The 27,794-nt window shown below is 35.4% G+C and overlaps 4 pseudogenes; all 4 read right to left on the bottom strand.

Moving 5' to 3' along the window:
* Positions 1-1,897: 1,897 nt before the first annotated feature.
* On the bottom strand, positions 1,898-3,244 carry LOC149804215 (MAP kinase-interacting serine/threonine-protein kinase 1 pseudogene; annotated as a pseudogene).
* Positions 3,245-9,633: 6,389 nt separating this feature from the next.
* On the bottom strand, positions 9,634-10,602 carry LOC149804214 (MAP kinase-interacting serine/threonine-protein kinase 1 pseudogene; annotated as a pseudogene).
* Positions 10,603-17,369: 6,767 nt separating this feature from the next.
* LOC149804213 (MAP kinase-interacting serine/threonine-protein kinase 1 pseudogene) lies at positions 17,370-18,716 on the bottom strand (annotated as a pseudogene).
* A 6,391-nt stretch (positions 18,717-25,107) lies between these two features.
* On the bottom strand, positions 25,108-26,454 carry LOC149804212 (MAP kinase-interacting serine/threonine-protein kinase 1 pseudogene; annotated as a pseudogene).
* Between the last annotated feature and the right edge of the window lie 1,340 nt (positions 26,455-27,794).

The raw sequence follows: 27,794 nt of genomic DNA, 5'->3' as shown, positions 1-27,794 counted from the left end.
GGGAGGCCCGTGGTACCACACCTGCTACAGTTACGAAACTGATGGCATCATCTATACCATGATTTGATACCAAATCCCATAATGTATGTAAAAAGAGGCACCCTCCTGGCGTCCTCCGACATGTACAGCAGCCTAACTCATGTAAATACTGAAGGAAAGCCCCAGACGGTGGTCATCCTTTCCTTCAAAACTTTTGCTCCAAACTTTTGTTCTACTTTGAGCCTTAACTCTCAGTTTGGGATCTCTAAGGGAAGACCAGAAAAGTGAATTTCAGTTAGTTTTCCCCAAGACCCCTTGATTAAAAGTATAATGTCCTTAAAGCAGCGGAGCTTGTGAGAATTACCAATTACAGGTGGTTTCTATATCTCACCCGTAGCACTGCATGCAAACATTGTTGTGTGGAAAGACAAACTATACTTAAATATATGTATGCAATGATAATTATCTGCCGAAAATCATTTGAGTGAATCTGAGTTTTAGAAAACTTCTTTGTCGGTCTGCATCCTCAAAGCATCAAAAGCGATATCATGTCTGTTTAATAAAGCTCTGATAGTTTAGTTTTTAAAAGAACAAGTAAACAATATTCTGTTCATCATGTCTACAAAAGAATAGCATCAATCACAAGTAGATAATCAACACATAAGCACGGTATTTAGTAAATGGCTCACCAATAAACATGTAATTATTTATTCAATGTAATTAGCCATAACAGTTAGTTCATTTGAATCGTGCAAACATTTCAGATTATCCTATTGTCAGACTTAATCCATGTCGCCGCTTGTGTCAAGTGTTGTTTTAAGCACGTATGCCTTGGGGACATTTTCCGAATCCTTATTTCACAGCTCAAACCACAACACTACCAATTAAACGGAACAAATCTGTTTAAGCGTGAGTCAGAAATTTAGTAGCTACATATATTTCCCAAGTATCAAATGAGTTTCGATTTATTGGGTATGTTAAAACTAAAAATTGAAATTTGGGGTAGAAATTTGTACATGTGTACATAGCTGAGTTGTTTCGTTTCTTCTAATATAATTTTTCTGATAGATAGATAGACAGAGAGAGAGATTATTGAAAATTACAAATCACATCTAATACAAAATTTAATTTCACAAAGGAAAACAATATTTCATAGAAATGGGACTTTTTATTAAAAAAATGCAATTCTCCAATATATCTATTTGTTATAACTTACAAGTGTCCGATAAATGAGAATGAAATATAATTGCGAAATACACTGAAGAAAAAAAATCAAGATGCTAGTATGAATTTAGTTAATGAAGAAATATTAGAAATCAAACTGAGTAAGATTTACATATTAACACCTGGTGATATACTGGCACTTTAGATATAAAATATCACTATTTTGACACGTCATTTTAAGCATCAGAGAACATTTTACATTCCACCAACCTCATTCATGAATAACAGCACAATTATAAAATCAAAGCACTCGTTGATTATTAACACAAATACTGAATAATCTCTCCTTTCAAAGACATTCAGAACCATGAATTGGTATTAACGATCATATAAAATTCAGTCGTATTTTATTACAACAATCAGCATTTTACAGAATAAAAGTCAATTACAATTTAGCAACAATTCAACGAAAGTGATATATGCACATATATACTCCGGACAATTTGTTTCATCTACATTATAAGAGATGAAAACTCTTTAGGTTGTATAATCCCACCCACCCACTCTTAAAATGTACTCTTCGAAACAAGACAATCTGGATTGATGAAAATCAGAACAAATCCTAAACTTTTCATCAAAGGCAGCATATTTTGAATAATCAGTCCTTATCGTAAACTTGATGTAGCAAAGTTAGTCACGTGTTTGTAATTATTTTCAAAATAAAAGTTATTCAGATGAAAATATCACTAAATAACTATTCGTCCTGTGAATGACTGATGCCCGGCAGTGTACAGCCACTATCGAATTCTGTTGAACGAACATTGGTTCCGGGCACCAAACTTGACTGATGTTTTGTCAAGCTGGAAGCAGATGGGGACAATTTTAATGGTGGTACTACAATTTCTTCAAAATTGATTTCATCGTTTTCATTTCCCTCATTTTCGTCATTATAAGGATAACTTGGCGGCTTGTGAATAATTAGATGCTGCTGCAGCATGCGGTTGATTGAAATAGCAGTCTCAGCAAATGGCTCCAAATCCTTGGTACTGCTATTCCTAGAAAGCATTGTTGGTGTAGCAAGAGAAGTAGCAGCCGGTGGGCAAGATACCCAGGGGTGGTTCAAGACCTGCTCGGTAGAATAACGCTTGCGTGGATCTCGCACCAGCAAGTGACGAATGAGGTCTTTGGCACTGTCTGAGATTACACTCCAATCGTTTTCTGGAAACTCATAAACATCATTTTTGATGCTGCTGAAAAGCATGTCCTGGCAGTCCCGACACATCACATCACTGTTCCACCCACAACCACCTCCACAGTCGCCATAAAATGGATGGTAACCGCACAGCATGATGTACATGATTATTCCCAGGCTCCAGAGATCACATTTCTTGTCATAGGATAAGGATTCACCAAGCCAAACTTTAACAACTTCAGGAGCCATATAATCTGCTGTGCCGACTGGCGTCAGGAGATCTGGCGTGGAACACATATCCTTCTGACTTTCAACAGGCACACCACTTGCCAAGTCAAAATCACATATTCGTATCGGGAATATTTCTTTCTTTTCACACAATATGTTTTCTAGCTTTAGATCCCTGTGGACTATTCCTTTATTGTGGAGGAAATCCAAGGCTCGTGTGATGCATTTCACTATTAAACTGGCTTCTGTCTCAGTCAGATGACCCCTTCTCTCAATATTGTCAAACAAGGTTCCTCCCAACATCTTGTCAAAGACCAAATAAAATCGACCTTCTTCTTCAAAGTATTCATAAAGCTGTAAGATGTTCTCCTGACCTTGACATAAGTTGTATATTTCTATTTCTTTGAAGACTTTGCTGCTGGATCGGATCGTGTTGTTTTTAATGATCTTTACAGCATATTCTTTGCTGTTGGAAATATTTATAAATGTCTGCACTGAATCAATAGTACCATTTCCTAAGATTTCTCCTGTTGGTCTGTACAAATCATGAAATTTTGTAACAGGAATATCAGCTGCCCTTTTTGTCTTCTTTAGGAGTCTTGGTGTATTACGATTTAAACTTGCGTTTTTCTCTGCATCCCGTAAATTATGGCTTTCCATGTCCTTAAAATCGTTATCCATCTCTATATTCAGTCCGTTTAAAGTACCGTAATGTCAGCACCTTTTATATATGTGATCGGTTGATGACAATTAGCTTCCTGATTGGCTCGTGTCATCCTGTCGATACGACTAAAATTCAACAGTATTCAAATAAATCCCCTACTGACACTGAGTAAGCACTTAATTAGGCACTCACGGCAGTTCCTCTGGCCTCGCTGTGATGATTGATTCACACCTTGGAATGGAAGAGTACATATCACAGTTATAAAGTGGAAACAATTACTAGAACAAACGAAAACAAGAAATTTGTTTAACAAGCTTTTAGTTGATATTTATTTCTTTACAGTGCTATCACGAATAGTCATTTGCCAAAAACATAATTGATCGATGTTTTCTTATTTTATGAGAAAATATTTTCATAAAGAAATTCTTTTAAATCTTATATTTCTGTTAGTAACATGTACCATCTATCATTGATTCAACATAGATGATCGCCTGGCTAGTCTATGCAATGAAATAATGTTTCTGTCTAATATTCAATTTCAAAAATACTTCTAAAATCTCTTTCTTTCTCTCTCTTTGTCAAATTCAAAACAACTTTTAACAAGCTTTTTGGTTGTACAAAATCCGAAAACATCGCAGTCTTTAAGTTATATATGAAGATGTTTATTTTCCTTCAATAAATATTATTGAAAGTAGACTATAGTTATTTTCAAATGGCATCGTTAATGGTAACCGATGTGGTATCTAAAATGCATTTCTGCAAACAACTTGAAAAATGGTTCAAGATAATTGATATGCACGGGCTTCCATATATTTATAACGTCCTTTTTTTCTTCCTTGCAACCATTGCAAATTCAAGGCTTTCATACTTAAGTATTGTCGGGACTCCAGCAGTGTCCAGGAGTTGTCTTTCACTGAATAATACTATGTATCTAGCTTATAGCCATACGATTTTTATTTTAATAATAAACAAAAACTTATTCAAGATAAATGAAAACTTTTTATACAAGTATATGAGAACAAACAATTTCACATGCGCTTGATATAATTTCGATGATCGTATGAATTAGAGGTCTTTCTTTTTTATTTAACGCTCCCATTAACCCTGTTTCGTCAGACAAAGCACGCGGTCCAAAGATGATCAATTTGTTTCATGGTATGATAAAAACTATATAAATGAAGTACTCTTGTGCACCTTAAAACATATCTAATCGTTTGGCTTTCATTATTGATGTTACATAATCAACTAAAACTTTATTTATATATATTGCTGTCATTAATCTCATTTGTAATTTAGAGGTTATTTTGCGTCGATGCCCAAAAATGTATCCCTTATTGCACCAGTAATTCTATAACGGTCAGTTGCTGTTTGCGGACAACGCAGTATTGTGTGGATTTAGAATCAGTGTATTGACCATACAAATGGCAAGGCGGAATCATACGTATACTATGTTTTTTAAAGGCCATCTCGCCAGTGATCCAAACGTCATGTAGGTGAATAAACATCACGCTTTGTTAAAAGCAGACGAGATAGCTTCCCATCTCTTCCGTATTCCATCCCAATATAGATTCCGATTACTAGTCTCCGATTGTGCTTACATAGGTATCGGTACAAATAAATGTATACGGCCTCCCAGGTATATTGGGTATTATCTGTAAAGTGCCTTATTCTAAAAGGGGTTCGTTACAGTGAAAATTAGGAGTATTCGTCCATGAATCAAAGGATGACGCTTCTAACCTGTAACAATATAACACAAGGGAAGACACGAGTCCCCACCGCTCGGTAGGTCCGACTCTGTTAGTTTATCCTAATAGCGTCTGCTAATCTCCAACGTAAGCCAGTCGTAATCAAGAAGAGTTCATTTTTCACGATTGACCGAAAGGTAAGATCCGAAAAACTGCGCACTCGATGTTGTTCGGATCTTACCTTTCGTTCACTGGTGAAATCCAAGACTATTCGAATGCAAACGGCACTGCCTGCCATTAGTTGTCCAAACGTCAAAATCGGCGAACAATTATTGAATTTTCTCCAAGATGTCTCATACTGAACGAAGTGTGTCGAGCAGTTTTGAAAATTGAACTATTCTTGATTACCACTGGCTGAAGGTGGAAATTAGCAGACGCAATTAGGATAAACTAGCATGGTTGGAACTACCGATAGGTGCGAACTCGTGTCTTTTTCTTGTATTATATTGTTACAGGATTGAACATTCATACCCTGATTCAATGGCGGATACTCCTAAGTTTTCTTCGTAACGAACAACTGTGCCTTATTCTACTTAAAATATATATTGTGTGTTTGTGATGCAAATAGCATAGTCCCAGTCCCAATTCATTTTGCGGTTTATATAAGAAGATCCCGTTGGATATAACGTATTCTACGGATCCATATAAACAGAATAATTTATATTTCAATCTCAATTCATAAAATAATCCTGGTCTCAGTTTTGGTTAAGACCCTACAAAAATATTATATCAACGACAACTACAAAGTCACCTTCTTGAACCCAAAATAACCAAATTATATGACTTAAACTCCCCCAATATTTCAACAACAAAAAACACCTGCAAAATAAATTCCTATACACCATCACTAGATATGTGTGTTTTAAAATCATACACGACATTTTACCTGTAAAACACATATTTTTTAAAAATATTCCCTAATTCAAGTTATGCACTTTTTTTTGCGATGGGACTGAAATCACTGACCATTTAATTTTCGAATGCAATTTAATACTCGCTTTACAACAGCTCATAATTAAATGGCTGAAAAAAACTCTCGAAACTCCTTCGGTACTTTTTACATTCCTTAAATTTGGTCTTATCCTAAGTTTCTTCTATGGGGCCTTGTTTCCGGAACCTGAAATCGCGGACTTGTGGCTTTTATTATGCGCTGGATACAAATATGCTATATGGATTAAATGTATCCATGCATATTATCATAAAGAAGTGGTAACCAGTAACACCTTGCTATTCTTCTTTCTCTCTTGCCTAAAATGTAGAATCAGAGCTGACATTTCCAGACTTAACCTTCTTCACTTTATTGACAAATGGTGTCTAGCTGGGTTATTATGTTCTCTTTAAATTTGTTAAATAGTAAGTGGCATAAGTCTAGAATAATACTCACTACTTACCTTTTTCTTTAAATATATCCAATTATGTATCCTTTTCTAATCTCCTGATTCTTTAGTACACCGTCTTTTTGCCTGCATGTTTCAACCCACGTTTACCGGTCAACACGTTAATTCAAGAATACCCCAAGCCGCACGTGTTAACACTATCTCTTCTTTTCGCACGAGCTTTTTCTGTACTTTACCTTGTCTATCCTTTTAACATGACCTTTCACGCTTATACAATTTTGTATACACTTTGTATTTCAATCAATACTATATCTCTAAATTTAAAACTTGAATAGTAATTTCATTTGTTTTAAATTCTATGTAAAGTTATTATGTTAATTGATAAGTAGACGTAAAATAATTTATTATTATAAATTCCTCGCCTATACGTTAGCTAGAAACTTACGTATTATGTAAAATTAGTATAAGCGTTTTACAACGTATGTATGAGCAGTAAGTGTGTGTGTGTGTGTGTAAGTATGTGTGTGTATATGAGGGTACGGGTGAGCGGATATGTCTAATATGGGTGCATATAGGAGTATCTGTGTCACTTGCACATTTCAACATGTACATATTAAATAAGGATTTCATGAAAAGAAAAGAATGTTTATCATTGGTTCTATCAAATCTATTTTTGTGTTACATAATCAATTTGGCAATAAATGTAGGTCTTATAGGCTTGTAAGAATTCCATTAGGTTTAGAGAACCTATGACCAAATTTCTATCTGTTCCTCAACTTTCTTTAATATTTGGTTGTAATTAAGTTCGTCTAAATTCTTTCCATAAAATATTCCTAAAGCCTTCACTTGTTGTTTGATTCAATTTGGGGGAGCTCCTGGGTCATTTGCCCGCCAATTTCCAATTAATTGCTATTATTTTCAATATTCTTATATAATGTTTCAATTGCAATAACATATAGTAAAATTGACAGTGGAAAATTTGTGTGTTGAGGGCTCTCAACCTCCTCACTCTCGTTCACTATTATTTTAGACTCGATGAGCGGATTTGTTTTATGCTAGAAACTTGGTTCTTCCATAAATAAATATGGGGTGGTAGGTTTTTGTGTTTCGTTTGCTTTGTTGTTTTCCTTTTTTACCCTTTGCCCCCTTCTTCTCACGTGCACTCGTATTTGTATAACTAGTCCATTATGTGGACGTGGATTGAGAAGTTTTAGGACCGTTTGAGCTTCCAACCTCAATTTCGCACTGCATACCCAGTATGACCTGGTTCGATGTTGCGGCATTTCAGTGGGGTGGGTTTCCTGAGATCTGTTCCATCTCTCCCCCAGGATCTGGAACCCTCTGACGATCATAGGCCATTTCATCAATCATTACTGAGTTTTGAGGCATGTTTTCTTGTTGTTGTACCGGTTATGGACAATCCGTTGGTGGGAGGCCCGTGGTACCACACCTGCTACAGTTACGAAACTGATGGCATCATCTATACCATGATTTGATACCAAATCCCATAATGTATGTAAAAAGAGGCACCCTCCTGGCGTCCTCCGACATGTACAGCAGCCTAACTCATGTAAATACTGAAGGAAAGCCCCAGACGGTGGTCATCCTTTCCTTCAAAACTTTTGCTCCAAACTTTTGTTCTACTTTGAGCCTTAACTCTCAGTTTGGGATCTCTAAGGGAAGACCAGAAAAGTGAATTTCAGTTAGTTTTCCCCAAGACCCCTTGATTAAAAGTATAATGTCCTTAAAGCAGCGGAGCTTGTGAGAATTACCAATTACAGGTGGTTTCTATATCTCACCCGTAGCACTGCATGCAAACATTGTTGTGTGGAAAGACAAACTATACTTAAATATATGTATGCAATGATAATTATCTGCCGAAAATCATTTGAGTGAATCTGATTTTTAGAAAACTTCTTTGTCGGTCTGCATCCTCAAAGCATCAAAAGCGATATCATGTCTGTTTAATAAAGCTCTGATAGTTTAGTTTTTAAAAGAACAAGTAAACAATATTCTGTTCATCATGTCTACAAAAGAATAGCATCAATCACAAGTAGATAATCAGCACATAAGCACGGTATTTAGTAAATGGCTCACCAATAAACATGTAATTATTTATTCAATGTAATTAGCCATAACAGTTAGTTCCTTTGAATCGTGCAAACATTTCAGATTATCCTATTGTCAGACTTAATCCATGTCGCCGCTTGTGTCAAGTGTTGTTTTAAGCACGTATGCCTTGGGGACATTTTCCGAATCCTTATTTCACAGCTCAAACCACAACACTACCAATTAAACGGAACAAATCTGTTTAAGCGTGAGTCAGAAATTTAGTAGCTACATATATTTCCCAAGTATCAAATGAGTTTCGATTTATTGGGTATGTTAAAACTAAAAATTGAAATTTGGGGTAGAAATTTGTACATGTGTACATAGCTGAGTTGTTTCGTTTCTTCTAATATAATTTTTCTGATAGATAGATAGACAGAGAGAGAGATTATTGAAAATTACAAATCACATCTAATACAAAATTTAATTTCACAAAGGAAAACAATATTTCATAGAAATGGGACTTTTTATTAAAAAATGCAATTCTCCAATATATCTATTTGTTATAACTTACAAGTGTCCGATAAATGAGAATGAAATATAATTGCGAAATACACTGAAGAAAAAAATCAAGATGCTAGTATGAATTTAGTTAATGAAGAAATATTAGAAATCAAACTGAGTAAGATTTACATATTAACACCTGGTGATATACTGGCACTTTAGATATAAAATATCACTATTTTGACACGTCATTTTAAGCATCAGAGAACATTTTACATTCCACCAACCTCATTCATGAATAACAGCACAATTATAAAATCAAAGCACTCGTTGATTATTAACACAAATACTGAATAATCTCTCCTTTCAAAGACATTCAGAACCATGAATTGGTATTAACGATCATATAAAATTCAGTCGTATTTTATTACAACAATCAGCATTTTACAGAATAAAAGTCAATTACAATTTAGCAACAATTCAACGAAAGTGATATATGCACATATATACTCCGGACAATTTGTTTCATCTACATTATAAGAGATGAAAACTCTTTAGGTTGTATAATCCCACCCACCCACTCTTAAAATGTACTCTTCGAAACAAGACAATCTGGATTGATGAAAATCAGAACAAATCCTAAACTTTTCATCAAAGGCAGCATATTTTGAATAATCAGTCCTTATCGTAAACTTGATGTAGCAAAGTTAGTCACGTGTTTGTAATTATTTTCAAAATAAAAGTTATTCAGATGAAAATATCACTAAATAACTATTCGTCCTGTGAATGACTGATGCCCGGCAGTGTACAGCCACTATCGAATTCTGTTGAACGAACATTGGTTCCGGGCACCAAACTTGACTGATGTTTTGTCAAGCTGGAAGCAGATGGGGACAATTTTAATGGTGGTACTACAATTTCTTCAAAATTGATTTCATCGTTTTCATTTCCCTCATTTTCGTCATTATAAGGATAACTTGGCGGCTTGTGAATAATTAGATGCTGCTGCAGCATGCGGTTGATTGAAATAGCAGTCTCAGCAAATGGCTCCAAATCCTTGGTACTGCTATTCCTAGAAAGCATTGTTGGTGTAGCAAGAGAAGTAGCAGCCGGTGGGCAAGATACCCAGGGGTGGTTCAAGACCTGCTCGGTAGAATAACGCTTGCGTGGATCTCGCACCAGCAAGTGACGAATGAGGTCTTTGGCACTGTCTGAGATTACACTCCAATCGTTTTCTGGAAACTCATAAACATCATTTTTGATGCTGCTGAAAAGCATGTCCTGGCAGTCCCGACACATCACATCACTGTTCCACCCACAACCACCTCCACAGTCGCCATAAAATGGATGGTAACCGCACAGCATGATGTACATGATTATTCCCAGGCTCCAGAGATCACATTTCTTGTCATAGGATAAGGATTCACCAAGCCAAACTTTAACAACTTCAGGAGCCATATAATCTGCTGTGCCGACTGGCGTCAGGAGATCTGGCGTGGAACACATATCCTTCTGACTTTCAACAGGCACACCACTTGCCAAGTCAAAATCACATATTCGTATCGGGAATATTTCTTTCTTTTCACACAATATGTCTTCTAGCTTTAGATCCCTGTGGACTATTCCTTTATTGTGGAGGAAATCCAAGGCTCGTGTGATGCATTTCACTATTAAACTGGCTTCTGTCTCAGTCAGATGACCCCTTCTCTCAATATTGTCAAACAAGGTTCCTCCCAACATCTTGTCAAAGACCAAATAAAATCGACCTTCTTCTTCAAAGTATTCATAAAGCTGTAAGATGTTCTCCTGACCTTGACATAAGTTGTATATTTCTATTTCTTTGAAGACTTTGCTGCTGGATCGGATCGTGTTGTTTTTAATGATCTTTACAGCATATTCTTTGCTGTTGGAAATATTTATAAATGTCTGCACTGAATCAATAGTACCATTTCCTAAGATTTCTCCTGTTGGTCTGTACAAATCATGAAATTTTGTAACAGGAATATCAGCTGCCCTTTTTGTCTTCTTTAGGAGTCTTGGTGTATTACGATTTAAACTTGCGTTTTTCTCTGCATCCCGTAAATTATGGCTTTCCATGTCCTTAAAATCGTTATCCATCTCTATATTCAGTCCGTTTAAAGTACCGTAATGTCAGCACCTTTTATATATGTGATCGGTTGATGACAATTAGCTTCCTGATTGGCTCGTGTCATCCTGTCGATACGACTAAAATTCAACAGTATTCAAATAAATCCCCTACTGACACTGAGTAAGCACTTAATTAGGCACTCACGGAAGTTCCTCTGGCCTCGCTGTGATGATTGATTCACACCTTGGAATGGAAGAGTACATATCACAGTTATAAAGTGGAAACAATTACTAGAACAAACGAAAACAAGAAATTTGTTTAACAAGCTTTTAGTTGATATTTATTTCTTTACAGTGCTATCACGAATAGTCATTTGCCAAAAACATAATTGATCGATGTTTTCTTATTTTATGAGAAAATATTTTCATAAAGAAATTCTTTTAAATCTTATATTTCTGTTAGTAACATGTACCATCTATCATTGATTCAACATAGATGATCGCCTGGCTAGTCTATGCAATGAAATAATGTTTCTGTCTAATATTCAATTTCAAAAATACTTCTAAAATCTCTTTCTTTCTCTCTCTTTGTCAAATTCAAAACAACTTTTAACAAGCTTTTTGGTTGTACAAAATCCGAAAACATCGCAGTCTTTAAGTTATATATGAAGATGTTTATTTTCCTTCAATAAATATTATTGAAAGTAGACTATAGTTATTTTCAAATGGCATCGTTAATGGTAACCGATGTGGTATCTAAAATGCATTTCTGCAAACAACTTGAAAAATGGTTCAAGATAATTGATATGCACGGGCTTCCATATATTTATAACGTCCTTTTTTTCTTCCTTGCAACCATTGCAAATTCAAGGCTTTCATACTTAAGTATTGTCGGGACTCCAGCAGTGTCCAGGAGTTGTCTTTCACTGAATAATACTATGTATCTAGCTTATAGCCATACGATTTTTATTTTAATAATAAACAAAAACTTATTCAAGATAAATGAAAACTTTTTATACAAGTATATGAGAACAAACAATTTCACATGCGCTTGATATAATTTCGATGATCGTATGAATTAGAGGTCTTTCTTTTTTATTTAACGCTCCCATTAACCCTGTTTCGTCAGACAAAGCACGCGGTCCAAAGATGATCAATTTGTTTCATGGTATGATAAAAACTATATAAATGAAGTACTCTTGTGCACCTTAAAACATATCTAATCGTTTGGCTTTCATTATTGATGTTACATAATCAACTAAAACTTTATTTATATATATTGCTGTCATTAATCTCATTTGTAATTTAGAGGTTATTTTGCGTCGATGCCCAAAAATGTATCCCTTATTGCACCAGTAATTCTATAACGGTCAGTTGCTGTTTGCGGACAACGCAGTATTGTGTGGATTTAGAATCAGTGTATTGACCATACAAATGGCAAGGCGGAATCATACGTATACTATGTTTTTTAAAGGCCATCTCGCCAGTGATCCAAACGTCATGTAGGTGAATAAACATCACGCTTTGTTAAAAGCAGACGAGATAGCTTCCCATCTCTTCCGTATTCCATCCCAATATAGATTCCGATTACTAGTCTCCGATTGTGCTTACATAGGTATCGGTACAAATAAATGTATACGGCCTCCCAGGTATATTGGGTATTATCTGTAAAGTGCCTTATTCTAAAAGGGGTTCGTTACAGTGAAAATTAGGAGTATTCGTCCATGAATCAAAGGATGACGCTTCTAACCTGTAACAATATAACACAAGGGAAGACACGAGTCCCCACCGCTCGGTAGGTCCGACTCTGTTAGTTTATCCTAATAGCGTCTGCTAATCTCCAACGTAAGCCAGTCGTAATCAAGAAGAGTTCATTTTTCACGATTGACCGAAAGGTAAGATCCGAAAAACTGCGCACTCGATGTTGTTCGGATCTTACCTTTCGTTCACTGGTGAAATCCAAGACTATTCGAATGCAAACGGCACTGCCTGCCATTAGTTGTCCAAACGTCAAAATCGGCGAACAATTATTGAATTTTCTCCAAGATGTCTCATACTGAACGAAGTGTGTCGAGCAGTTTTGAAAATTGAACTATTCTTGATTACCACTGGCTGAAGGTGGAAATTAGCAGACGCAATTAGGATAAACTAGCATGGTTGGAACTACCGATAGGTGCGAACTCGTGTCTTTTTCTTGTATTATATTGTTACAGGATTGAACATTCATACCCTGATTCAATGGCGGATACTCCTAAGTTTTCTTCGTAACGAACAACTGTGCCTTATTCTACTTAAAATATATATTGTGTGTTTGTTATGCAAATAGCATAGTCCCAGTCCCAATTCATTTTGCGGTTTATATAAGAAGATCCCGTTGGATATAACGTATTCTACGGATCCATATAAACAGAATAATTTATATTTCAATCTCAATTCATAAAATAATCCTGGTCTCAGTTTTGGTTAAGACCCTACAAAAATATTATATCAACGACAACTACAAAGTCACCTTCTTGAACCCAAAATAACCAAATTATATGACTTAAACTCCCCCAATATTTCAACAACAAAAAACACCTGCAAAATAAATTCCTATACACCATCACTAGATATGTGTGTTTTAAAATCATACACGACATTTTACCTGTAAAACACATATTTTTTAAAAATATTCCCTAATTCAAGTTATGCACTTTTTTTTGCGGTGGGACTGAAATCACTGACCATTTAATTTTCGAATGCAATTTAATACTCGCTTTACAACAGCTCATAATTAAATGGCTGAAAAAAACTCTCGAAACTCCTTCGGTACTTTTTACATTCCTTAAATTTGGTCTTATCCTAAGTTTCTTCTATGGGGCCTTGTTTCCGGAACCTGAAATCGCGGACTTGTGGCTTTTATTATGCGCTGGATACAAATATGCTATATGGATTAAATGTATCCATGCATATTATCATAAAGAAGTGGTAACCAGTAACACCTTGCTATTCTTCTTTCTCTCTTGCCTAAAATGTAGAATCAGAGCTGACATTTCCAGACTTAACCTTCTTCACTTTATTGACAAATGGTGTCTAGCTGGGTTATTATGTTCTCTTTAAATTTGTTAAATAGTAAGTGGCATAAGTCTAGAATAATACTCACTACTTACCTTTTTCTTTAAATATATCCAATTATGTATCCTTTTCTAATCTCCTGATTCTTTAGTACACCGTCTTTTTGCCTGCATGTTTCAACCCACGTTTACCGGTCAACACGTTAATTCAAGAATACCCCAAGCCGCACGTGTTAACACTATCTCTTCTTTTCGCACGAGCTTTTTCTGTACTTTACCTTGTCTATCCTTTTAACATGACCTTTCACGCTTATACAATTTTGTATACACTTTGTATTTCAATCAATACTATATCTCTAAATTTAAAACTTGAATAGTAATTTCATTTGTTTTAAATTCTATGTAAAGTTATTATGTTAATTGATAAGTAGACGTAAAATAATTTATTATTATAAATTCCTCGCCTATACGTTAGCTAGAAACTTACGTATTATGTAAAATTAGTATAAGCGTTTTACAACGTATGTATGAGCAGTAAGTGTGTGTGTGTGTGTGTAAGTATGTGTGTGTATATGAGGGTACGGGTGAGCGGATATGTCTAATATGGGTGCATATAGGAGTATCTGTGTCACTTGCACATTTCAACATGTACATATTAAATAAGGATTTCATGAAAAGAAAAGAATGTTTATCATTGGTTCTATCAAATCTATTTTTGTGTTACATAATCAATTTGGCAATAAATGTAGGTCTTATAGGCTTGTAAGAATTCCATTAGGTTTAGAGAACCTATGACCAAATTTCTATCTGTTCCTCAACTTTCTTTAATATTTGGTTGTAATTAAGTTCGTCTAAATTCTTTCCATAAAATATTCCTAAAGCCTTCACTTGTTGTTTGATTCAATTTGGGGGAGCTCCTGGGTCATTTGCCCGCCAATTTCCAATTAATTGCTATTATTTTCAATATTCTTATATAATGTTTCAATTGCAATAACATATAGTAAAATTGACAGTGGAAAATTTGTGTGTTGAGGGCTCTCAACCTCCTCACTCTCGTTCACTATTATTTTAGACTCGATGAGCGGATTTGTTTTATGCTAGAAACTTGGTTCTTCCATAAATAAATATGGGGTGGTAGGTTTTTGTGTTTCGTTTGCTTTGTTGTTTTCTTTTTTTACCCTTTGCCCCCTTCTTCTCACGTGCACTCGTATTTGTATAACTAGTCCATTATGTGGACGTGGATTGAGAAGTTTTAGGACCGTTTGAGCTTCCAACCTCAATTTCGCACTGCATACCCAGTATGACCTGGTTCGATGTTGCGGCATTTCAGTGGGGTGGGTTTCCTGAGATCTGTTCCATCTCTCCCCCAGGATCTGGAACCCTCTGACGATCATAGGCCATTTCATCAATCATTACTGAGTTTTGAGGCATGTTTTCTTGTTGTTGTACCGGTTATGGACAATCCGTTGGTGGGAGGCCCGTGGTACCACACCTGCTACAGTTACGAAACTGATGGCATCATCTATACCATGATTTGATACCAAATCCCATAATGTATGTAAAAAGAGGCACCCTCCTGGCGTCCTCCGACATGTACAGCAGCCTAACTCATGTAAATACTGAAGGAAAGCCCCAGACGGTGGTCATCCTTTCCTTCAAAACTTTTGCTCCAAACTTTTGTTCTACTTTGAGCCTTAACTCTCAGTTTGGGATCTCTAAGGGAAGACCAGAAAAGTGAATTTCAGTTAGTTTTCCCCAAGACCCCTTGATTAAAAGTATAATGTCCTTAAAGCAGCGGAGCTTGTGAGAATTACCAATTACAGGTGGTTTCTATATCTCACCCGTAGCACTGCATGCAAACATTGTTGTGTGGAAAGACAAACTATACTTAAATATATGTATGCAATGATAATTATCTGCCGAAAATCATTTGAGTGAATCTGAGTTTTAGAAAACTTCTTTGTCGGTCTGCATCCTCAAAGCATCAAAAGCGATATCATGTCTGTTTAATAAAGCTCTGATAGTTTAGTTTTTAAAAGAACAAGTAAACAATATTCTGTTCATCATGTCTACAAAAGAATAGCATCAATCACAAGTAGATAATCAACACATAAGCACGGTATTTAGTAAATGGCTCACCAATAAACATGTAATTATTTATTCAATGTAATTAGCCATAACAGTTAGTTCCTTTGAATCGTGCAAACATTTCAGATTATCCTATTGTCAGACTTAATCCATGTCGCCGCTTGTGTCAAGTGTTGTTTTAAGCACGTATGCCTTGGGGACATTTTCCGAATCCTTATTTCACAGCTCAAACCACAACACTACCAATTAAACGGAACAAATCTGTTTAAGCGTGAGTCAGAAATTTAGTAGCTACATATATTTCCCAAGTATCAAATGAGTTTCGATTTATTGGGTATGTTAAAACTAAAAATTGAAATTTGGGGTAGAAATTTGTACATGTGTACATAGCTGAGTTGTTTCGTTTCTTCTAATATAATTTTTCTGATAGATAGATAGACAGAGAGAGAGATTATTGAAAATTACAAATCACATCTAATACAAAATTTAATTTCACAAAGGAAAACAATATTTCATAGAAATGGGACTTTTTATTAAAAAATGCAATTCTCCAATATATCTATTTGTTATAACTTACAAGTGTCCGATAAATGAGAATGAAATATAATTGCGAAATACACTGAAGAAAAAAATCAAGATGCTAGTATGAATTTAGTTAATGAAGAAATATTAGAAATCAAACTGAGTAAGATTTACATATTAACACCTGGTGATATACTGGCACTTTAGATATAAAATATCACTATTTTGACACGTCATTTTAAGCATCAGAGAACATTTTACATTCCACCAACCTCATTCATGAATAACAGCACAATTATAAAATCAAAGCACTCGTTGATTATTAACACAAATACTGAATAATCTCTCCTTTCAAAGACATTCAGAACCATGAATTGGTATTAACGATCATATAAAATTCAGTCGTATTTTATTACAACAATCAGCATTTTACAGAATAAAAGTCAATTACAATTTAGCAACAATTCAACGAAAGTGATATATGCACATATATACTCCGGACAATTTGTTTCATCTACATTATAAGAGATGAAAACTCTTTAGGTTGTATAATCCCACCCACCCACTCTTAAAATGTACTCTTCGAAACAAGACAATCTGGATTGATGAAAATCAGAACAAATCCTAAACTTTTCATCAAAGGCAGCATATTTTGAATAATCAGTCCTTATCGTAAACTTGATGTAGCAAAGTTAGTCACGTGTTTGTAATTATTTTCAAAATAAAAGTTATTCAGATGAAAATATCACTAAATAACTATTCGTCCTGTGAATGACTGATGCCCGGCAGTGTACAGCCACTATCGAATTCTGTTGAACGAACATTGGTTCCGGGCACCAAACTTGACTGATGTTTTGTCAAGCTGGAAGCAGATGGGGACAATTTTAATGGTGGTACTACAATTTCTTCAAAATTGATTTCATCGTTTTCATTTCCCTCATTTTCGTCATTATAAGGATAACTTGGCGGCTTGTGAATAATTAGATGCTGCTGCAGCATGCGGTTGATTGAAATAGCAGTCTCAGCAAATGGCTCCAAATCCTTGGTACTGCTATTCCTAGAAAGCATTGTTGGTGTAGCAAGAGAAGTAGCAGCCGGTGGGCAAGATACCCAGGGGTGGTTCAAGACCTGCTCGGTAGAATAACGCTTGCGTGGATCTCGCACCAGCAAGTGACGAATGAGGTCTTTGGCACTGTCTGAGATTACACTCCAATCGTTTTCTGGAAACTCATAAACATCATTTTTGATGCTGCTGAAAAGCATGTCCTGGCAGTCCCGACACATCACATCACTGTTCCACCCACAACCACCTCCACAGTCGCCATAAAATGGATGGTAACCGCACAGCATGATGTACATGATTATTCCCAGGCTCCAGAGATCACATTTCTTGTCATAGGATAAGGATTCACCAAGCCAAACTTTAACAACTTCAGGAGCCATATAATCTGCTGTGCCGACTGGCGTCAGGAGATCTGGCGTGGAACACATATCCTTCTGACTTTCAACAGGCACACCACTTGCCAAGTCAAAATCACATATTCGTATCGGGAATATTTCTTTCTTTTCACACAATATGTTTTCTAGCTTTAGATCCCTGTGGACTATTCCTTTATTGTGGAGGAAATCCAAGGCTCGTGTGATGCATTTCACTATTAAACTGGCTTCTGTCTCAGTCAGATGACCCCTTCTCTCAATATTGTCAAACAAGGTTCCTCCCAACATCTTGTCAAAGACCAAATAAAATCGACCTTCTTCTTCAAAGTATTCATAAAGCTGTAAGATGTTCTCCTGACCTTGACATAAGTTGTATATTTCTATTTCTTTGAAGACTTTGCTGCTGGATCGGATCGTGTTGTTTTTAATGATCTTTACAGCATATTCTTTGCTGTTGGAAATATTTATAAATGTCTGCACTGAATCAATAGTACCATTTCCTAAGATTTCTCCTGTTGGTCTGTACAAATCATGAAATTTTGTAACAGGAATATCAGCTGCCCTTTTTGTCTTCTTTAGGAGTCTTGGTGTATTACGATTTAAACTTGCGTTTTTCTCTGCATCCCGTAAATTATGGCTTTCCATGTCCTTAAAATCGTTATCCATCTCTATATTCAGTCCGTTTAAAGTACCGTAATGTCAGCACCTTTTATATATGTGATCGGTTGATGACAATTAGCTTCCTGATTGGCTCGTGTCATCCTGTCGATACGACTAAAATTCAACAGTATTCAAATAAATCCCCTACTGACACTGAGTAAGCACTTAATTAGGCACTCACGGCAGTTCCTCTGGCCTCGCTGTGATGATTGATTCACACCTTGGAATGGAAGAGTACATATCACAGTTATAAAGTGGAAACAATTACTAGAACAAACGAAAACAAGAAATTTGTTTAACAAGCTTTTAGTTGATATTTATTTCTTTACAGTGCTATCACGAATAGTCATTTGCCAAAAACATAATTGATCGATGTTTTCTTATTTTATGAGAAAATATTTTCATAAAGAAATTCTTTTAAATCTTATATTTCTGTTAGTAACATGTACCATCTATCATTGATTCAACATAGATGATCGCCTGGCTAGTCTATGCAATGAAATAATGTTTCTGTCTAATATTCAATTTCAAAAATACTTCTAAAATCTCTTTCTTTCTCTCTCTTTGTCAAATTCAAAACAACTTTTAACAAGCTTTTTGGTTGTACAAAATCCGAAAACATCGCAGTCTTTAAGTTATATATGAAGATGTTTATTTTCCTTCAATAAATATTATTGAAAGTAGACTATAGTTATTTTCAAATGGCATCGTTAATGGTAACCGATGTGGTATCTAAAATGCATTTCTGCAAACAACTTGAAAAATGGTTCAAGATAATTGATATGCACGGGCTTCCATATATTTATAACGTCCTTTTTTTCTTCCTTGCAACCATTGCAAATTCAAGGCTTTCATACTTAAGTATTGTCGGGACTCCAGCAGTGTCCAGGAGTTGTCTTTCACTGAATAATACTATGTATCTAGCTTATAGCCATACGATTTTTATTTTAATAATAAACAAAAACTTATTCAAGATAAATGAAAACTTTTTATACAAGTATATGAGAACAAACAATTTCACATGCGCTTGATATAATTTCGATGATCGTATGAATTAGAGGTCTTTCTTTTTTATTTAACGCTCCCATTAACCCTGTTTCGTCAGACAAAGCACGCGGTCCAAAGATGATCAATTTGTTTCATGGTATGATAAAAACTATATAAATGAAGTACTCTTGTGCACCTTAAAACATATCTAATCGTTTGGCTTTCATTATTGATGTTACATAATCAACTAAAACTTTATTTATATATATTGCTGTCATTAATCTCATTTGTAATTTAGAGGTTATTTTGCGTCGATGCCCAAAAATGTATCCCTTATTGCACCAGTAATTCTATAACGGTCAGTTGCTGTTTGCGGACAACGCAGTATTGTGTGGATTTAGAATCAGTGTATTGACCATACAAATGGCAAGGCGGAATCATACGTATACTATGTTTTTTAAAGGCCATCTCGCCAGTGATCCAAACGTCATGTAGGTGAATAAACATCACGCTTTGTTAAAAGCAGACGAGATAGCTTCCCATCTCTTCCGTATTCCATCCCAATATAGATTCCGATTACTAGTCTCCGATTGTGCTTACATAGGTATCGGTACAAATAAATGTATACGGCCTCCCAGGTATATTGGGTATTATCTGTAAAGTGCCTTATTCTAAAAGGGGTTCGTTACAGTGAAAATTAGGAGTATTCGTCCATGAATCAAAGGATGACGCTTCTAACCTGTAACAATATAACACAAGGGAAGACACGAGTCCCCACCGCTCGGTAGGTCCGACTCTGTTAGTTTATCCTAATAGCGTCTGCTAATCTCCAACGTAAGCCAGTCGTAATCAAGAAGAGTTCATTTTTCACGATTGACCGAAAGGTAAGATCCGAAAAACTGCGCACTCGATGTTGTTCGGATCTTACCTTTCGTTCACTGGTGAAATCCAAGACTATTCGAATGCAAACGGCACTGCCTGCCATTAGTTGTCCAAACGTCAAAATCGGCGAACAATTATTGAATTTTCTCCAAGATGTCTCATACTGAACGAAGTGTGTCGAGCAGTTTTGAAAATTGAACTATTCTTGATTACCACTGGCTGAAGGTGGAAATTAGCAGACGCAATTAGGATAAACTAGCATGGTTGGAACTACCGATAGGTGCGAACTCGTGTCTTTTTCTTGTATTATATTGTTACAGGATTGAACATTCATACCCTGATTCAATGGCGGATACTCCTAAGTTTTCTTCGTAACGAACAACTGTGCCTTATTCTACTTAAAATATATATTGTGTGTTTGTGATGCAAATAGCATAGTCCCAGTCCCAATTCATTTTGCGGTTTATATAAGAAGATCCCGTTGGATATAACGTATTCTACGGATCCATATAAACAGAATAATTTATATTTCAATCTCAATTCATAAAATAATCCTGGTCTCAGTTTTGGTTAAGACCCTACAAAAATATTATATCAACGACAACTACAAAGTCACCTTCTTGAACCCAAAATAACCAAATTATATGACTTAAACTCCCCCAATATTTCAACAACAAAAAACACCTGCAAAATAAATTCCTATACACCATCACTAGATATGTGTGTTTTAAAATCATACACGACATTTTACCTGTAAAACACATATTTTTTAAAAATATTCCCTAATTCAAGTTATGCACTTTTTTTTGCGGTGGGACTGAAATCACTGACCATTTAATTTTCGAATGCAATTTAATACTCGCTTTACAACAGCTCATAATTAAATGGCTGAAAAAAACTCTCGAAACTCCTTCGGTACTTTTTACATTCCTTAAATTTGGTCTTATCCTAAGTTTCTTCTATGGGGCCTTGTTTCCGGAACCTGAAATCGCGGACTTGTGGCTTTTATTATGCGCTGGATACAAATATGCTATATGGATTAAATGTATCCATGCATATTATCATAAAGAAGTGGTAACCAGTAACACCTTGCTATTCTTCTTTCTCTCTTGCCTAAAATGTAGAATCAGAGCTGACATTTCCAGACTTAACCTTCTTCACTTTATTGACAAATGGTGTCTAGCTGGGTTATTATGTTCTCTTTAAATTTGTTAAATAGTAAGTGGCATAAGTCTAGAATAATACTCACTACTTACCTTTTTCTTTAAATATATCCAATTATGTATCCTTTTCTAATCTCCTGATTCTTTAGTACACCGTCTTTTTGCCTGCATGTTTCAACCCACGTTTACCGGTCAACACGTTAATTCAAGAATACCCCAAGCCGCACGTGTTAACACTATCTCTTCTTTTCGCACGAGCTTTTTCTGTACTTTACCTTGTCTATCCTTTTAACATGACCTTTCACGCTTATACAATTTTGTATACACTTTGTATTTCAATCAATACTATATCTCTAAATTTAAAACTTGAATAGTAATTTCATTTGTTTTAAATTCTATGTAAAGTTATTATGTTAATTGATAAGTAGACGTAAAATAATTTATTATTATAAATTCCTCGCCTATACGTTAGCTAGAAACTTACGTATTATGTAAAATTAGTATAAGCGTTTTACAACGTATGTATGAGCAGTAAGTGTGTGTGTGTGTGTGTAAGTATGTGTGTGTATATGAGGGTACGGGTGAGCGGATATGTCTAATATGGGTGCATATAGGAGTATCTGTGTCACTTGCACATTTCAACATGTACATATTAAATAAGGATTTCATGAAAAGAAAAGAATGTTTATCATTGGTTCTATCAAATCTATTTTTGTGTTACATAATCAATTTGGCAATAAATGTAGGTCTTATAGGCTTGTAAGAATTCCATTAGGTTTAGAGAACCTATGACCAAATTTCTATCTGTTCCTCAACTTTCTTTAATATTTGGTTGTAATTAAGTTCGTCTAAATTCTTTCCATAAAATATTCCTAAAGCCTTCACTTGTTGTTTGATTCAATTTGGGGGAGCTCCTGGGTCATTTGCCCGCCAATTTCCAATTAATTGCTATTATTTTCAATATTCTTATATAATGTTTCAATTGCAATAACATATAGTAAAATTGACAGTGGAAAATTTGTGTGTTGAGGGCTCTCAACCTCCTCACTCTCGTTCACTATTATTTTAGACTCGATGAGCGGATTTGTTTTATGCTAGAAACTTGGTTCTTCCATAAATAAATATGGGGTGGTAGGTTTTTGTGTTTCGTTTGCTTTGTTGTTTTCCTTTTTTACCCTTTGCCCCCTTCTTCTCACGTGCACTCGTATTTGTATAACTAGTCCATTATGTGGACGTGGATTGAGAAGTTTTAGGACCGTTTGAGCTTCCAACCTCAATTTCGCACTGCATACCCAGTATGACCTGGTTCGATGTTGCGGCATTTCAGTGGGGTGGGTTTCCTGAGATCTGTTCCATCTCTCCCCCAGGATCTGGAACCCTCTGACGATCATAGGCCATTTCATCAATCATTACTGAGTTTTGAGGCATGTTTTCTTGTTGTTGTACCGGTTATGGACAATCCGTTGGTGGGAGGCCCGTGGTACCACACCTGCTACAGTTACGAAACTGATGGCATCATCTATACCATGATTTGATACCAAATCCCATAATGTATGTAAAAAGAGGCACCCTCCTGGCGTCCTCCGACATGTACAGCAGCCTAACTCATGTAAATACTGAAGGAAAGCCCCAGACGGTGGTCATCCTTTCCTTCAAAACTTTTGCTCCAAACTTTTGTTCTACTTTGAGCCTTAACTCTCAGTTTGGGATCTCTAAGGGAAGACCAGAAAAGTGAATTTCAGTTAGTTTTCCCCAAGACCCCTTGATTAAAAGTATAATGTCCTTAAAGCAGCGGAGCTTGTGAGAATTACCAATTACAGGTGGTTTCTATATCTCACCCGTAGCACTGCATGCAAACATTGTTGTGTGGAAAGACAAACTATACTTAAATATATGTATGCAATGATAATTATCTGCCGAAAATCATTTGAGTGAATCTGAGTTTTAGAAAACTTCTTTGTCGGTCTGCATCCTCAAAGCATCAAAAGCGATATCATGTCTGTTTAATAAAGCTCTGATAGTTTAGTTTTTAAAAGAACAAGTAAACAATATTCTGTTCATCATGTCTACAAAAGAATAGCATCAATCACAAGTAGATAATCAACACATAAGCACGGTATTTAGTAAATGGCTCACCAATAAACATGTAATTATTTATTCAATGTAATTAGCCATAACAGTTAGTTCATTTGAATCGTGCAAACATTTCAGATTATCCTATTGTCAGACTTAATCCATGTCGCCGCTTGTGTCAAGTGTTGTTTTAAGCACGTATGCCTTGGGGACATTTTCCGAATCCTTATTTCACAGCTCAAACCACAACACTACCAATTAAACGGAACAAATCTGTTTAAGCGTGAGTCAGAAATTTAGTAGCTACATATATTTCCCAAGTATCAAATGAGTTTCGATTTATTGGGTATGTTAAAACTAAAAATTGAAATTTGGGGTAGAAATTTGTACATGTGTACATAGCTGAGTTGTTTCGTTTCTTCTAATATAATTTTTCTGATAGATAGATAGACAGAGAGAGAGATTATTGAAAATTACAAATCACATCTAATACAAAATTTAATTTCACAAAGGAAAACAATATTTCATAGAAATGGGACTTTTTATTAAAAAAATGCAATTCTCCAATATATCTATTTGTTATAACTTACAAGTGTCCGATAAATGAGAATGAAATATAATTGCGAAATACACTGAAGAAAAAAAATCAAGATGCTAGTATGAATTTAGTTAATGAAGAAATATTAGAAATCAAACTGAGTAAGATTTACATATTAACACCTGGTGATATACTGGCACTTTAGATATAAAATATCACTATTTTGACACGTCATTTTAAGCATCAGAGAACATTTTACATTCCACCAACCTCATTCATGAATAACAGCACAATTATAAAATCAAAGCACTCGTTGATTATTAACACAAATACTGAATAATCTCTCCTTTCAAAGACATTCAGAACCATGAATTGGTATTAACGATCATATAAAATTCAGTCGTATTTTATTACAACAATCAGCATTTTACAGAATAAAAGTCAATTACAATTTAGCAACAATTCAACGAAAGTGATATATGCACATATATACTCCGGACAATTTGTTTCATCTACATTATAAGAGATGAAAACTCTTTAGGTTGTATAATCCCACCCACCCACTCTTAAAATGTACTCTTCGAAACAAGACAATCTGGATTGATGAAAATCAGAACAAATCCTAAACTTTTCATCAAAGGCAGCATATTTTGAATAATCAGTCCTTATCGTAAACTTGATGTAGCAAAGTTAGTCACGTGTTTGTAATTATTTTCAAAATAAAAGTTATTCAGATGAAAATATCACTAAATAACTATTCGTCCTGTGAATGACTGATGCCCGGCAGTGTACAGCCACTATCGAATTCTGTTGAACGAACATTGGTTCCGGGCACCAAACTTGACTGATGTTTTGTCAAGCTGGAAGCAGATGGGGACAATTTTAATGGTGGTACTACAATTTCTTCAAAATTGATTTCATCGTTTTCATTTCCCTCATTTTCGTCATTATAAGGATAACTTGGCGGCTTGTGAATAATTAGATGCTGCTGCAGCATGCGGTTGATTGAAATAGCAGTCTCAGCAAATGGCTCCAAATCCTTGGTACTGCTATTCCTAGAAAGCATTGTTGGTGTAGCAAGAGAAGTAGCAGCCGGTGGGCAAGATACCCAGGGGTGGTTCAAGACCTGCTCGGTAGAATAACGCTTGCGTGGATCTCGCACCAGCAAGTGACGAATGAGGTCTTTGGCACTGTCTGAGATTACACTCCAATCGTTTTCTGGAAACTCATAAACATCATTTTTGATGCTGCTGAAAAGCATGTCCTGGCAGTCCCGACACATCACATCACTGTTCCACCCACAACCACCTCCACAGTCGCCATAAAATGGATGGTAACCGCACAGCATGATGTACATGATTATTCCCAGGCTCCAGAGATCACATTTCTTGTCATAGGATAAGGATTCACCAAGCCAAACTTTAACAACTTCAGGAGCCATATAATCTGCTGTGCCGACTGGCGTCAGGAGATCTGGCGTGGAACACATATCCTTCTGACTTTCAACAGGCACACCACTTGCCAAGTCAAAATCACATATTCGTATCGGGAATATTTCTTTCTTTTCACACAATATGTTTTCTAGCTTTAGATCCCTGTGGACTATTCCTTTATTGTGGAGGAAATCCAAGGCTCGTGTGATGCATTTCACTATTAAACTGGCTTCTGTCTCAGTCAGATGACCCCTTCTCTCAATATTGTCAAACAAGGTTCCTCCCAACATCTTGTCAAAGACCAAATAAAATCGACCTTCTTCTTCAAAGTATTCATAAAGCTGTAAGATGTTCTCCTGACCTTGACATAAGTTGTATATTTCTATTTCTTTGAAGACTTTGCTGCTGGATCGGATCGTGTTGTTTTTAATGATCTTTACAGCATATTCTTTGCTGTTGGAAATATTTATAAATGTCTGCACTGAATCAATAGTACCATTTCCTAAGATTTCTCCTGTTGGTCTGTACAAATCATGAAATTTTGTAACAGGAATATCAGCTGCCCTTTTTGTCTTCTTTAGGAGTCTTGGTGTATTACGATTTAAACTTGCGTTTTTCTCTGCATCCCGTAAATTATGGCTTTCCATGTCCTTAAAATCGTTATCCATCTCTATATTCAGTCCGTTTAAAGTACCGTAATGTCAGCACCTTTTATATATGTGATCGGTTGATGACAATTAGCTTCCTGATTGGCTCGTGTCATCCTGTCGATACGACTAAAATTCAACAGTATTCAAATAAATCCCCTACTGACACTGAGTAAGCACTTAATTAGGCACTCACGGCAGTTCCTCTGGCCTCGCTGTGATGATTGATTCACACCTTGGAATGGAAGAGTACATATCACAGTTATAAAGTGGAAACAATTACTAGAACAAACGAAAACAAGAAATTTGTTTAACAAGCTTTTAGTTGATATTTATTTCTTTACAGTGCTATCACGAATAGTCATTTGCCAAAAACATAATTGATCGATGTTTTCTTATTTTATGAGAAAATATTTTCATAAAGAAATTCTTTTAAATCTTATATTTCTGTTAGTAACATGTACCATCTATCATTGATTCAACATAGATGATCGCCTGGCTAGTCTATGCAATGAAATAATGTTTCTGTCTAATATTCAATTTCAAAAATACTTCTAAAATCTCTTTCTTTCTCTCTCTTTGTCAAATTCAAAACAACTTTTAACAAGCTTTTTGGTTGTACAAAATCCGAAAACATCGCAGTCTTTAAGTTATATATGAAGATGTTTATTTTCCTTCAATAAATATTATTGAAAGTAGACTATAGTTATTTTCAAATGGCATCGTTAATGGTAACCGATGTGGTATCTAAAATGCATTTCTGCAAACAACTTGAAAAATGGTTCAAGATAATTGATATGCACGGGCTTCCATATATTTATAACGTCCTTTTTTTCTTCCTTGCAACCATTGCAAATTCAAGGCTTTCATACTTAAGTATTGTCGGGACTCCAGCAGTGTCCAGGAGTTGTCTTTCACTGAATAATACTATGTATCTAGCTTATAGCCATACGATTTTTATTTTAATAATAAACAAAAACTTATTCAAGATAAATGAAAACTTTTTATACAAGTATATGAGAACAAACAATTTCACATGCGCTTGATATAATTTCGATGATCGTATGAATTAGAGGTCTTTCTTTTTTATTTAACGCTCCCATTAACCCTGTTTCGTCAGACAAAGCACGCGGTCCAAAGATGATCAATTTGTTTCATGGTATGATAAAAACTATATAAATGAAGTACTCTTGTGCACCTTAAAACATATCTAATCGTTTGGCTTTCATTATTGATGTTACATAATCAACTAAAACTTTATTTATATATATTGCTGTCATTAATCTCATTTGTAATTTAGAGGTTATTTTGCGTCGATGCCCAAAAATGTATCCCTTATTGCACCAGTAATTCTATAACGG

Source organism: Sinohyriopsis cumingii, chromosome 2 (assembly GCF_028554795.1).
Source record: "Sinohyriopsis cumingii isolate HCF-2022 chromosome 2, ASM2855479v2, whole genome shotgun sequence".
NCBI classification, from domain to species: Eukaryota; Metazoa; Mollusca; class Bivalvia; order Unionida; family Unionidae; genus Sinohyriopsis; species Sinohyriopsis cumingii.
This window is presented reverse-complemented; position numbering and strand designations above follow the sequence as displayed.